The sequence below is a fragment of the Aotus nancymaae genome, unplaced genomic scaffold (assembly GCF_030222135.1).
Source record: "Aotus nancymaae isolate 86718 unplaced genomic scaffold, 86718_ANA_hifiasm-v0.15.2.pri h1tg000002l, whole genome shotgun sequence".
NCBI lineage: Eukaryota > Metazoa > Chordata > Mammalia > Primates > Aotidae > Aotus > Aotus nancymaae.
Window position 1 is genome coordinate 59,841,508 of NW_026988413.1, and position 13,173 is coordinate 59,854,680.

A 13,173-nucleotide genomic window follows, 5' to 3' on the forward strand; every position below is an offset into this window, starting at 1 on the left:
TGACGTCCATTGATCTTAGAGCTAACCTATCTCATATTATAGTCCTAACACTCAAGTTGCTTAAAAGATATTTATCATTGGCTTCTTCACCATCCTCTATTACACAACACATCAAATTAAAATTTAAATAGAACTCCTTGACATTCTTCCAGCATTTATGTTCTTTCAGGCCAGAAAGTTAAGATCTTCAACTATTAACTCTTCCCTCTAATTATCTTAGCAGCAAATTCTTTATTTTTACTCTAATTCCTTGCATTTTCCCCTTCTTCCTATTTTCTTAATCACCTTATTGAAATAATAAATTTGAAGACACTTCTGAATATAGAAATTTTTTTACAATATTGCAAAATGTTATTTTATGATCATAATAATAACAGCCTTTATTTCTCGAAATACACACCTCTTTTCTATGTGGACAGACTATCTCCAATAGCTGGTTTCTTTCCAGTCATTTATTCATACTTATATATTCTTCATTTTCCACTCAATCATCCCTGAATGCTTTCCTTAAATTTTATTTCTCATGTAAATACCATATACTGTTTTTTCTTACCATGTTATTTTCAGATTCACCTATAGGGTTTATGCCCTATCTTACCTTGGCTATCTAAGTGAGTTAACACTCTAACTGGGGTAGGGTGTATGAATCGTATAATAGTTTCAATATGAAAACTTGACTAAGTTTCTTTCATTTCTTTGATGTTCAGAAATATTTACATTTTAATGATTTATTGATTTGGTTTTCCCAGATTTAAATGACACTTAAATTTTTTTTTCTTAAACTTTTTTTGGTAAAATCAAAATGTTAAGACATAATCTCAGCTGAGTGCAGTGTTAAGCCTATAATCCCAGTACTTTGGGAGGCCGAGGTGGGTGGATCAAGAGGTCAGGAGTTCAAGACCAGGCTGGCCAACATAGTGAAACCCCGTCTCTACTAAAAATACAAAAATTAGCCAGGTGTGGTGGTGGGTGCCTTATAGTCTCAGCTACTTGGGAGGCTGAGGCAGGAGGATCGCTTGAACTCATGAGTCAGAGGTTGCAGTGAGCCAAGATGGGGACACTACACTCCAGCCTGGGTGACACAGCAAGATTCTGTCTCAAAAAAAAAAGACATAATCTCTAAAGTTGTAGTAACATAAAGATTGGATGTAGACTTTTGGTTAAATGCACATATCCTCACAAATGAATCACACAAAATATTAATCTCCCTTCAAAACAACAAGGTGTTTGAGTCTTCGTGAAGGACTCAAAATGATAAAAATTCTGTTTTATCCTGCATGGAAAAATAAATAAACATTTTAATTACATGATATCCAGCATCAAAATCCAAGGGATCTTCACCTCTTACACTAACAACACCACTTATAGGATCCATTCCAAATGAGTTTGCTCCTTTCTTTGGTCCAGATAACTGTGTCTCAATGGTGTACTAGAAAAACAAAATATGCATTATTCAAAACCAAATAAATGAGAAGGCATGGAAGATCATTTAGACACAATAATGGGGCAAATATATAGAAAGTTCCCTATTTTCACACTGATTAATTTCAGTTTTTCTTTATGATTTACTAGTATTAGAACCACTGACATCATTTTTTTTCAGGATACAGGAAAAACAATACGGTTGTATATCCTAAAGCATAACCAAAATATTTTCTATATTTTAAACAGAACTGCACAACACTTTGCAGTTTTCTAAAATAATGTTTTAAATGCTTAATTTTTATTATTTCTTTTATTATCAATTTAATTCTGCACATACAACACTGAAAATGTGTACAGAATAAACTTACTACTGTTATCATTAAAAATATACAAAACTCATCAGTTTTAAGAAACAAAAGAATTATAATGCTATAAACCCATTTCAAGTGTTATTATTTCAAATATTAGTGCAGTTTATAATTTATGTTCTTAATTTTCCTTTTTATTTATTTCCCACCACTTCTGAGAAGAGGTAAAAGTAGGTAAATATAACTTCAAAAGTATCTGAAGACCTTTTAGTTTGGAAGGAGGTAAAATTTCACTGAAGAAAAGTTTAATTACCTCTGTGTTCTTCTTTGTAATCTGATATGATTTCTAGCCTACAAAAATAGAGCTACTTCTAAAAACACTGAATTTTAAAACAATCACCTGTTTGGTTTCTATTATGTTTCTGAAAACGACAGAAGTGGTAATAATTACTTTCAGCTGGACCACAGCATTTTAAAAATTTATTGAAAAGACGTCATGTAATGGGAAAAGTCTTGTGTTTCTAAACAATTTCATATTGACTGGTCCACAACAAAATGTTTTTGGAGTGTCCCACAGGGATTTTGAATACTTTGACTGACAACGGCACATCTATCACTGAAGGTTAGTGGAAGAAAAAAAAAAATCTTATAATTGCAAAAATCAAACACAAGGGGGATTAAGTGACTTCCCCAGTATTACAGCACTAGTTGGTGGTAAAGCCAAACTTAGCCCAAGTCACCTAACAACCCCACTGCCATTTATTTGTTGCTCGATTACTTTATACTGTGAGTTACATTAGATGTAGTAAACTATTTCTATACTTGTTCAAAAAGAACAGCTGCAGAGCAAGCCTGCTGACTTTGCAGTCCATTGCCTTGCTGAAGTCTCCAAAACAAACTTTATAGGTTCTTTTCATTTTGCCAAATCTCTAAGAGACTTTACAACCATGAATCAATTAAGAGAAAAAGCAAGTGTCTTAGGGTTAGATCCTTAGTAATTGGGACACTGAAACATAAAAAAATATATAATCACATTCATATGTATCATTGAAATAGCTAGAAAAGAGAAGTAGTTCTGATTAGCTTCCAAAAGGCAAAGCCTCAGTTTTGCCTCAGCATTGACATCTTCCTCCCAGTCCCTGACCTCAATCAGAAGTCGTGTAATTTTCCGGTATGCCTCAAGAAAATAGCTTCTTCTAAAAATGCCATTTCCAACATTAACATGAATATTGCATCATAGTGGTTGTAAACTTCATCATACACTCTTTAATTATCAAATTATATTAACTGTGCTTGAAACATTTTCAAAAAGATCGCACTGTACACTGAATTGATCAAAGCATCTGGCACAATGATCGCCACCTACATTCAGCCTATCGCCATTTTTGAAGTCCTCATCTGTGGCCATCACTCTATAAATGGACTGAAATAATGGATAGTCTTCATCAATTTCTAACATAGCTGTGAAGGAGAAATCAACAAGTTGTATCAGAAAATTAAAGTATACTAGGCATTCATTATCTCTTTATATAATAAAAACAGAACAATATTAGTTTTGGATTGGATTGTGAGTCTAGGATAATATTTTAAGGTAGCAATTTATTTTTTCTCACTTTTGTGTTTTTCCCTCTGGCTCCTTATCATCCTTCCTGCCCCTTACAGAGTGCCCTTTCCTTACTTCCTGGCACTATTTGAGGCAACTATATCTTAATGAGAAAGGGCATGACACATGTGCTGACAAACTGTCCCATGGGAAGCGAGTGGGGTGGCTTCATAAAATATTTCTGTACTATAATTTCTAAACTTGATTGGGTCATAAGGGAGAGGAACTCTGTTTCTTACAAAAGCGCATGTATGAACAGCTGATTAACATCCACCTCTCAGGAACCTCCAGCCATATTCCTATAGCCTTGACCATGAGTGAAAAGCTCAATCTACAACATAACATGGATGCAGTGACTTCAAGAAAGAATTGGGTAAAACTGTTCCATATGGAGTAATATGATGTTTTAAAATTTCTTATTTCTTACACACAGAAATGGGTAGACCAAATTTATGTGTTATTATAAACATAAATCTTAACAACTTTCCCAACTAAATTTAATTTTTTCAAATGTAGTTATACTTAAAATCGATGACTAGGTGATTTTTGAGTAGCTAAAGATAACTGTGGTTACCTAGAACGATTTCTCCCAAAAATTTCTCCAAAAACAAAAAAAAAATACAGAAGAAAGAAATAATATTAACAAAAGCCATGCCCTCAGCATAAATTGAAGACAGAATATGACCAAACTTCATCATGACTTTAAGTAAATTTTAAAATGTGATATGTTTCCATCCAACCACGAGGCCCCGTGGCAAGCCAAGAATGACTCAGAAAACTACAGGTATGAGAAAAAGAAAGTTAACAACACTTCTAAGATTGATGTGATATAAAATTATTTCCAGAAAGAGTAAGACTACTCAAAGTGTAAAAAACCAAGCCGATGTGGTGGCTAACACCTGTAATCCAAGCACTTTGGGAGGGTCAAGCAGGTGGATCACCTCAGGTCAGGCGTTCAAGACCAGACTGGCCAACAAGGTGAAACCCTGTCTACACTAAAAATACAAAAATTATCTGGGTGTGGTGGCACGTGACTATAATCCTAGCTACTTGGGAGACTGAGGCAGGAGAATCACTTGAACTCAGGAGGTGGAGGTTGCAGTGAGCCGAGATCACGCCATTACACTAAACCAAGGTGACAAGAGTGAAAGTCCATCTCAGAACAAATAAACAAAACCAGAAAATTATATTACGTTAAAAGTCTTACTCATACTCAGTACTGTGGGGAGATACATAAATGAATAAAAGTAAGTTTCCCATACCCCAATTTATATTTTTCTTAAGGACAAATAATAAAAACAAAATTGATTTTAAGACAGTAAGTATTTTAAACAAAATAATGAATAAGCTAAAATGTATGTTAGAGGTATAAAGGCATCTAGAAAAGATTTTGACTCAATCAGAACAGTGAACTTAATTTTTTTAAAAAATTTCCAATCATTGGATAAATGTCAGATTTTGTGATACTTCATAAACATAAGCCTGAGCTATTGGTTGTAAAGAGAATTATTAGAGGAATAATTAGTAGAGGAACAACTAAGTGCCCTTAAGCAAGTCTCTGTTCTGTTTCTCTTCAACTTTCTGCAATAATTGTTTCAAACCTTACCCTTCTGCCTAAAACCTCTTATACTTACCCTTCCATCTCACTCTTCATAGAGGATCTCTCATCTTACTACATAGAAAACAGAAACCACTGGACCAATGGTAGCTCACTTTTTCTCATAGGATCTACTAACTCACGTTTGTACCTTCTTTACCATAAAAGGAAAGAACTTGTTACTAAAGATAATCCCTGTTCATTGGGTGGTGACACACCTTACACTTTCTCAAGGACTTGTCTCTTTACCTCACATCTTCAGTCACTCTCTCACTTCTGGGTACTTTCCATTAGCACTTAACCATGCTCAACTCTCTTTCATTTTTTTAAAAAACACCCTTGACCCTAAGCTTACCCTAACAACAATTTCCCTGTCTCTCTTCTACACTTCACGGCCAGAGTTTGTACATTTCTTTACTCCTTGTTCAGTCTTTAGTTCACACTATTAGAGGTTCTGCTTCTACAAACAGAAACTATTTTCAATAAGTCATCAAAGGCCTCCATGCTGCCAGACCCAGTGGACACTCAGTGTCCACCTTACTTAACTTCTCTTCAACATTTACGCAGGTGACTCTTCCTTCTACTCTTGGCAGAAAAAAAAAAAAAGGATTGCACATCTGTAGGAATCACTCCTAAACTTCTCACTACCTTTGGAAAAATTGCCTGTGAAAATCAAAGTTGGCAATTTTCCCAAATAGCCATTAAGTTCCCAGATCACGCAAAGTTCTTATTACAGCTTTCCAAATCTTAACCAACAATTTCTTAATAATCTGCAGTTTCCTCTAGCTACTGCCCTATTCTCTCATCCATGAGTGTATTTTTTACCTTTTCATAGACTGGACAGAGTCAGCACTGAGAATGGAATACAGGAAGTAGAAGCAGGTGGTTATAAGACTGAAGGGCCTTCAGTGACTCTTGAGATTTGACATAAGAAAGGGGCTAGGAACCCAGGACAGCTCAGAAGAGATGACCTGGAGTCTAATCTTTTGACCAAGAGAGTAAGAAAAAACATAAAGAGATTTAAGTTACTTACTCATATCCATACACAATATTATTGAAAGTGGCTGTGTATGTGTCCATGTTAGCTTTGAAATATAAGTGCACCTAGTTATCAGACAACACTGCCTTTAGTAGGGAAAATTTAATACATAATGATTTTGTATCAACATAATGGAGTAAACATTATATTTCTGAATGTAATCAATGTTCCTGCTGTAGCTTTTGAGGAGAGAAATGTAATATTTGAGCACAACAGAATAGAGATATATTCACAAGAATCCTAGTTTATTTTATAATCAAATTAAAAGGATCTTAATGTGACCCATTTAATGAAATAAATAATCGGTTTTTGTTATATGGTCCAAACTTTAAAATGGTAAGTTTTTATTCATTTATATTTTCAAAAGAAATTGATAGTTTACATTCATGATCTTTCAAAGCAAGAGATAATAAAGCATGTTTTCAGAGCTATTATTTATTTTAACTGCAATAATAAAGAAAACTTATTTCAAGCATAGACTCAAATTGGGACTTCCAACTCACTAGTACTTTTCCGGAGATTCAGCTGCAAGTAAAATCTGAATAATCTTAAAGCTTCAAGGCATTTCAAATTTATTAAACACAAAAAAATTAAAATTGTAAAGAGTCATGTAAGTGTTTAGGAGATACATAGATGGGCAGATCAAATTGTTAGATGATTGACTGACTGATCTGACCTGTGTTTTGTTCCCATTTCTCATTTACTTTCTCATCTATGTGTCCTCAGCCTCCTCATCAAATGGATTCTCCACATTTGTAAATTTACTCAAGTCCCATTTAAAAAATATATAGCCGACCCAACTGTTGCAATCCCATATAGTTTTGCCACTACATTCTCTCCAACTTTATTTGCACTTTTAAAAAAAAATGTTTTCTGTTTTTACAGTCGCACTAATCAATCTGCTCCATTCTGGCTCCCATCCCTATAACACCCATAAAATACTTTTCAAACTCATTATTTGGCACTTTCCCGATATTGTTAACTCAGTGCATTTTACTTGTGGAATTCAAGACTGCTAACCACTGGCACTCTTGAAACATTGTCCTCCTTTGCCATTCATAATTTAATTCTCCTTTTTCTACCACCACTTTAGCAGCTCCTTCTTCGTCTCCTTGGCAGTCTGAGTTTCTTCCCCAAGTCATTAAGTATCGGAGTTCCTCAGGGTTGGCCCTCTGCCCTCCTTTCTTCTAATTCTCTACTCTCAGGCTAAGTAATCTCGTCCAAGTCCATGGTTTCAATTACAAAACATTAATAGCCCTGGGCAAGATCTCCAAGCCCAACTGCTTATATAAATCTGTCCTTTGGTATAACAAAGGCCTATCAAAGAAGAACTTTGCTAAAGTGAACTCTTGATTTTCCCTCCAAATTTGGTATATTTCTAAGTTTTTCTATCTTTCTGGAGGATTTCCATGCCAGTATACAAATTTGAAAACCCAGAGTCCTTTCTCTCTTTCATTCTACTAAATTCATCATCAGATATTTTATTTAAATATCCTAAGATTATCCTTATCTCACCTCTATCACCTTCGTAGGCCAACTATACCATTCCTTGCCTGGATTACTGAAATGAATGTCTTTTTTTTTCTCCTCTATGGGTCTTCAAACCACTGCCCTTGAGCCAAATCTAGACTATTGCCTGGTTTTGTATGCTCTGTAACCTAAGAATAGTTTTTGTACTTCAAATAAAAATGATTTAAAAATAGTATAAACAATCGAAAGAAGTCTAATATTTTGTGATTCATGAAATTTATATAGAGTTCAAATTTCAAAATTTATAGTTTTAACAACACATGTACACTCATATTTATAGATCATATATTGCTGCATTCTTGCTACTGAGTTGAGTGATGGAAATATATGATGCTCTCATTACCTCAAATACCATAAATTCCAGTAATCCAGTTATAACAGCATTCTGAGTACCATATTCTTTTCGATTATCATATCGACCCATTATGGCAAAACAAGAAAAAAAGAGAAAAGTAACCTGAAGGACACACTTTGAAAGCATGATGGAATGTGGATTATTTTGTTTTCAAATTATGGCCAAATATTATTTTATTATATAATGAATACTATAGCTTTGATATTAATAAAAGAATACAAGACTAAGTACTCTTCCCAGTATTCCCACTTGACAGGAAAACAATGATCAAAAAAAGTAGAAAATTTAAAATATTTCGTGAAGACAGATTATATTCACAAAAATAATAAAAACTGAAACTATACTAAAAAAAGATTCTGAGCAACTCATTTGTTAGCTAAGTAAGAAAAGCGATTCACTGATGTTATTCAATGCCCCACCCAATAAAGAGGAACTCTAACCCCTTCCAAATGAAAATTTACTCTTCTCATTAGCACGGTATAATTTTGTACTACAAAAATTAGCACAGTATAATTAGCACAGTATAATTTTGTTGTTACTATTATATTTTAAAAATTTATCAATAACAATTGTAGATATTTGCTTCCTTGGTTATAATACTACCTAAACAATAGACTCAATTTTTCTTGGCTTGCAAGGTCTAAAATATTTATTATCTGACCTTTTACAATGCTTGCTGACAACTAGACTAACTTTGTTCCCTTCTAATCTTTTTCTATACTCAACAAGATGGATACATTTGAAATACCTATCAGCTTAGAATACTTCATAGGATTCCCACTATCCTTAGAACTAAGACGGGCATTCTTAAAATACCCTTCATTATTTTTCAATTATTATTTTGTACCATGTAACTTAGTGCTATCTCTATTTCAATTATAATAGACTTCCAATTATTATTAGTCAACATGTTCTATGCTGCTTCAGGGCATTTATACCTACAGTTCCTTCTGCATGAAATGCTATACTCTCTCCTTTTTTGCTTATTTACTATTCTCAGAGTTTAGAACTAAAGTAAATTGTCAATACTTTAGAGAAAACTTTTCTTATATCTCTGACTTGGTCAACCCCCCCGCCACAATCATACACAGTAGATGATTTTATAATACAAGTGTATTTTATTTCTATGATCATATTATAATTAAAATTCACATTTATTTTTGCACATTTTTGATTGATGACTATCTTCTTTACTTTGGAAAACTAAAATACCATTTGAACCTTAGGTATTAAAACTAAATTATTATCTGTAGCATTTTTATAAGTGAAAGTTTAAATTTATATTGTTATGAATACCTTTTATTCATATTTTTCTCTCCTGTCTTACTTCTCTTACAGCAAGTCTTTTGTAGAATCTTTATTGCTGTTTTCAATGTATTTGCTCTCCTACCTCATAATTGTGGTGTGAAAATTTTTATAGGGTAAACATGTTTTTCAAATTATTCCTTAGAGAGTTTGTTTTCTTATAAACATGAAGGTCTGTACATATTTTTGTATATTTATATAAACACATATTATATGCATAATTTTAAAAATCATTGAATCATCTCTAACTGAAGGAGTTTGCCTGGCCTCTTTCATTATACATAGATTTTAGAAGTAAACTGTGGAAGATAATGCATCATACCTGTGCCTGAAGAAAACTGGAGATCAGCAGTACAGTTTGGAGGTTCAGGAACATCAATGATATTAATGGTCAAAACACGTCTATAGAGCCCCCCAGTATCAACTATCAGAAGAAACCTTATTGGATCTGTTTCATAATTAAAAATTTTGGTAGCAGTGATTACACCAGAACCTATGAAAGAGATACAAATTATAATTGCCATAGGCACACAGAAACATACCTTTTGTATCTTAAAAAATTTTGACATTACAGATTTTAACTCCTTTAAAACGAACTTAAATTGGAGATTATGTTGTCAACACAATTAACATGCATCATCTGAATCTTTAATTGAAGGAAAGGAAAAAAAAATGGAAATAGTTCTAAATATATTTTGGCTGCCTCACAAGAACAAGATTTAAAACGTATAAATGATAGAAAATATTTAATATTGACTTATTTTCCTTTCAAAATGTTTCATGATTCAGACTTCTATTAATAGTAAACCCTATCTTTATCTTGAACGTTTTCATGGAAAATCATTTCCAAAGATTATAGGACCATCAGTGACACAGATCATATTATCATCACAGTACATGCCTACTTTTTATTAACAGAGGAAAAAGTTTTGTCATTTGTTTCTGCTCAATCTCATTAATTATTATAAGCTTATCCCAAAGTCATAAAACAGATCTGACATTATTTTTTGCTGGCACCCAGATAAACCTTATCACTGATAATTCTCTGTGGCCAAAAGTGACATACTGCCTCAACAGGGATACTTTTATATGCTACTTATTGCAACGATAATCAATTCCCTACTAGGCTAGACTAAGACCTGGGTGTAAAATAATTAGCTGATTTAAGTGATGATAATAAAAGTAAGTAAGATTGTGCTCCATTATTTATAGAGAATATACTCAAGACCCCCCAGTGGATTTGTAAAACCACAAGGAGTACAGAACTCTGTATATACTATGTTTTTTCCCTATACATACACACATACCTATGATAAAGTTTCATTTATAAATTAGACATGGTAAGGGATTAACAACAATAACTAATAATAAAATAGAACAATCATAACCATTTACTCTAATAAACATCATGAGAATGTTCTCTCTCTTTCTGAAAATACCTTATATTAACAAAAATAGGCCAGGCACCGTGGCTCATGCCTGTACCACCAAAATTTTGAAAGGCTGAGGTGGAAGGATTGCTTGAGACCAGGAGTTCAAGACCAGCCTGAGTAACATAGTGTGACTCTATCTCCATACAAGAAAAATTAAAAATTAGCTGGGTATAGTGGGTATGCCTATAGTCCCAGCTACTTGGGAGGCTGAGGAGGGAGGATTGCTGACACTAGGAGTTTGAGGCTGCAGTGAGCTATAATTGCACCACTGTACTCCAGTCTGGGTGACAGTGTGAGATACTGTCTCAAAAAAATAAATACATAACCAACATGATTGTCCGTGGGTAACTGAAACGAGGAAAGTGAAACCATGGGTAAGAGGGCAGTACAGTATAGATGAAAAAAATACAGACACTAATACACTTTTTAAAAATTTTGTTATTATTAGCAATAAGATGTGCATTTAATCTGGGCATTCTTTAAAGAATTTATATCAATATTTAGCAAAGAAAATAATGTAATCATTGAGATTCTTTTAGAAAGTCCTGAGTCACAAAAGCTCCTGATTAGAGGAAGAATAAAAATATCCTTAATTTTGGGAAATCCACTATATCCATATGCAATACTTTATAAGACTATATATACTAACTAGTCTTAACTAATGTATTTAATAGAGACAAAATGTGAGTATCACTGGAACAAATAAATTTCTTACAGGTTTTTGTAGAGTTTCTTTTTCAACCTTACAAAGTAAGAATCAAGCAAAATCAAATCATAACAAAATGAATAACCCAATGCTAAATTTCTTCCAAACTGAAGTGCAGCTTATATATCCCTTCTTAATAGCACGAGAAACAATGTCAAAATGTAATGTTGGATAAAGTTGGAGGAAATAGAATAGTTTCAACCACTGAATGGTTATTGATCATGATGTCTCCTATTAAGTCTCCTCCAGCTACATTAAAAGAACTAAAACTTGATTGAGTAATCCTGTGGGCCTCCCCTCACTTCCAAGCAAGATTTTTTACCCCTTATATTTGGTGTCAAGAATACAAGGGCAGAAAAGTCCCAGTACCAGTACTGACCATGTATGAAACAACTGTGGCACAGCACAAACTGCTGGATTCCTATTCTGAGGAACTGGCTAACAAAGGAAGAATTTTCTACAATATAATTGATACAATTTGGATTTGTGTTCCTACCCAAATTTCATGTCATATTATAATCTCCAATGTTGGAGGTAGAGCCTGGTGGGAGGTTATTGGATTGTGGGGGCCTATTTTTCCCTTTGGTACTATTGTCATAATAGAGTTTTTAGGAGATGTGGTTTCTGGTTGTTTAAAAACCAGATCTCCTGAGAACTCTGTGGCACCTCCCCGTCTCTCTTCCTCTTCCTCCTGCTTTGGCCCGAAAAGACTCGCCTGCTTTCCCTTCACCTTCTTCAGTGACTGTAAGTTTCCTGAGGCCTCCCCAAAAGCCAAGCATATGCTGCCATGCTTCCTGTACAACCTGTAGAAGGATGAGCCAGTTAAACCTCCTTGATCTATAAATTACCCAGTCTCAGGTATTTATTTATAGAAATACGAGAATGGACTAATACAGTGATACTAATTGGAATCTGTCTCTCCAGTACTATATAGCACTAGGATTTTGTAGATCAGTCATCAGGAATAGCATCGGAAGCCTTTGGCATCTTAAAGAAGCCAAATATAAACTTTGGTTAATTTAGAGAACATTGCTTGACTAAGTTTCAGAGGTTAACATAACCCTTCCATTGAAATAGACATGAACAAGCCTTTGGAATTCAGCCATGTGAATCAACTCGAGCAATAACAGTAAAATAATAATTCAGCCAACCCACAGAATTTTAAGAGATAAAACTCAGGGTTATTTGAAGCCACTATGTTTTGAGGTGGTTTGTTATGCAGCACCAGAAAACAGTTATAGGAGGCATGCAGATCTGAAGAGTTGGGTGAGGAATTAGAAATACAACTGAGAATTTATTAGCATAGGGACATCCGTGTCTATATTACATCAAGAGAGCTGAGAACTGAATTAGGCAAAGTCCTTGTGCTCAAGGAATTCAGTCAGGGAAATAAAACTACCAAAGAAAAATTATTTAAAAATATGTAAGAGGAGAATTTACCCTTATGTTGAGAACAGAGTAGATGCTGAAATTATTTCCTGGAGGAAACTATTTCTGAACGAATACAGGAAAGATGTGAATGAGTTAGTCAGGAGAAGAAGAATAGAGGAAGCAGAAGAGCTGCTATGTGCAAAGGCTCAAGAGGGAAGAAAGTTCTGTATTGGGAGATATATATTTGAACTAAAATATAGAACATGCAATGGGCAATAGTATCTTTTTAGTATGCAAAGTAAACAGAAGCCACATTTTAAAAAGAATTGTATGTCAGTTTAAAGAACTTGGATTTTACTTTGGGGGAAAATAGAAAGTTAGCAAAGAATTATAGGCGGTATCACCTATATATAGATAGCAAAAAAAATGTGGGAATATGATCCTGTTTGCACATTAGTAAAATTACCTTCAGTGAAGAGAAAATTGTGAAGAAAGTCTGAA